This window comes from Schistocerca americana, unplaced genomic scaffold, assembly GCF_021461395.2.
Source record: "Schistocerca americana isolate TAMUIC-IGC-003095 unplaced genomic scaffold, iqSchAmer2.1 HiC_scaffold_451, whole genome shotgun sequence".
NCBI lineage: Eukaryota > Metazoa > Arthropoda > Insecta > Orthoptera > Acrididae > Schistocerca > Schistocerca americana.
The window spans coordinates 32,501-35,000 of NW_025726183.1; the positions used below are offsets into that span (position 1 = coordinate 32,501).

At 58.6% G+C, this 2,500-nt stretch overlaps 1 non-coding gene across 1 annotated transcript in view; it reads left to right on the plus strand.

The window, feature by feature from the left end:
- The first annotated feature begins 2,383 nt into the window (after positions 1-2,383).
- The window catches only part of LOC124583229, a 1,910-nt gene continuing 1,793 nt past the window's right edge, over positions 2,384-2,500 (plus strand). Inside the window, exon 1 of the ribosomal RNA XR_006974098.1 lies at positions 2,384-2,500. This exon is cut by the window's right edge and continues 1,793 nt beyond it. This is a non-coding gene — a ribosomal RNA (small subunit ribosomal RNA).

The window sequence follows — 2,500 nt, forward strand, 5'->3', positions numbered from 1 at the left end:
AACCCAACCCGCGTTGCGCCTTAACCCAACCCGCGTTGCGCCTTAACCCAACCCGCGTTGCGCCTTAACCCAACCCGCGTTGGGCCTTAACCCAACACGCGTTGGGCCTTAACCCAACACGCGTTGGGCCTTAACCCAACACACGTTGGGCCTTAACCCAACACACGTTGGGCCTTAACCCAACACACGTTGGGCCTTAACCCAACACACGTTGGGCCTTAACCCAACACACGTTGGGCCTTAACCCAACACACGTTGGGCCTTAACCCAACACACGTTGGGCCTTAACCCAACACACGTTGGGCCTTAACCCAACACACGTTGGGCCTTAACCCAACACACGTTGGGCCTTAACCCAACACACGTTGGGCCTTAACCCAACACACGTTGGGCCTTAACCCAACACACGTTGGGCCTTAACCCAACACACGTTGGGCCTTAACCCAACACACGTTGGGCCTTAACCCAACACACGTTGGGCCTTAACCCAACACACGTTGGGCCTTAACCCAACACACGTTGGGCCTTAACCCAACACACGTTGGGCCTTAACCCAACACACGTTGGGCCTTAACCCAACACACGTTGGGCCTTAACCCAACACACGTTGGGCCTTAACCCAACACACGTTGGGCCTTAACCCAACACACGTTGGGCCTTAACCCAACACACGTTGGGCCTTAACCCAACACACGTTGGGCCTTAACCTGCTCTGTAATTGTCATACGACGCGTTAAATTAGTGTAGTGTTGCCTAACTGCAACCCCCGCAATATAGTTTGCTACCCGCACTGCCCGGTCCCCAGAGTATCGCTTCATGTTAAACACCTTGCAGCTATACACTGTAATGCGGATGGCAGCAGGACGTACATGCTCAATGCCCTTCGCAGTTGTTCATTGGCATTCGCATGGCGAAGCACAGCCTACGTTGTGGTACGGCTTGTGTCAACTGTCCGCTGATGTTGTACGTCCAAATCACACACTGTACTGCACATTGGTCCTCATGTACTGAATGATACATCGTGGTACATGTGTGACCGTACCACGACTGCGCCAACAACGGCGAACCATACGGTCCAAATATTGTGCACTCAGCTACGTGTCGTCTCCCTATAAGAGCTGGATTGCAGTATGGTATGCCGTGGATGGCGATCAGCATGAGCCGTCTGTTGATGTAGTGGCGCGTGTTGTCAGACGTAGTCGTCTCTTCTCACTCACCGTGATAGCATGGTGCACTGCGTTCCACATCTGCGACATGCGACAGAGGCCGGTTGACAGTCGTTCGCGCAATGGACATCGCATACGTACGGGGGCCACCTTCCACGTGTTCGCGAAGCGTGCACATGTTGTTGCGTGTATGTGGGCAGACATAGTGTGTCGTGACACCTGACACAGGCATGCAACAATCGTTGAATTTGCAAATGGCGATGGACGTCTACGTTTGCTGGTGACGTTACGCAAATGAACAACTGGTAAACCGTTGTGGTGCGGTTGTTCTCGCTAGAGGTGAATCAGTGATGGCGACGATCGGTTGAGCTACCAACCGGTTGTTTCAGCGATACCCACCATGCCCACGAACGTGAATGGCATGTGGGTGTGAAGCGATACGCGGCGGTGGCTGGGTGGGACCGTCCCCGGCCGGTGAGGGGGGGCCTCCCGGCGTGCTGGCCGCGCGGTGCGTGGGCGCACGCGCTACAGCCGGCTGGTGGGGGCGGCCAGTGGCAGGCGCGCCGGCCGACGGAGGCGGCAGGCGGCGCAGCTGCGCGCCGGCGCACCCTGCACGCGGCGCCGTGCGGCCAAAGTAGGTCCTCGCGGGCCCGGTGCGAAGCGCGGTGGACATCTGCAGTGTGCTGGTCCGATTGAGGACTGTGTGCGCTGAGGATGCGCCGCCGCCCGGCGCTCGGCGCCGCGACGCCGTCTGCTGCTCGGTCGCCTCTGCGGTTCTCGCAGGTGGTTTGTATCGCAGCTGTGCGGACGTGTTGGCGCGTTCGCTTCGGCACCCAAGTGGGGCTTTTGTCCTTCTGTGGCGCTGGCGTTGGAGCTGCCGGCCACCGTAGGTGGCGCGTGTTGTCTCCCGCCGGCAATGCCACGACAGCACGCTCCCGGGCCTCTGTCGGCAGCGGCAAGCTCAGTTGGGAGCACGGGTGGTCGCACCTAAAGCGTCTACTCGCCAAACTCCGGGCGATTGCGCCTCTCTCGAACCCGACCAAGTACTTAGGACGGCGCTGCGCGCCGCCGGGACCTGAGAGGGTTTCGAGGTGTATTGTGCAGGGGAGCTCAGCCTCCTCCTGTTTGCAGAATAATTGAGCGGACGCTTGCGTGTTCGCGCGGGCCCCCGGGACACACTCCCGGGCGGCCGGCTGCTCAGCTCTAGTTGACGCAGCTCCCTGGTTGATCCTGCCAGTAGTCATATGCTTGTCTCAAAGATTAAGCCATGCATGTCTCAGTACAAGCCGCATTAAGGTGAAACCGCGAATGGCTCATTAAATCAGTTATGGTTC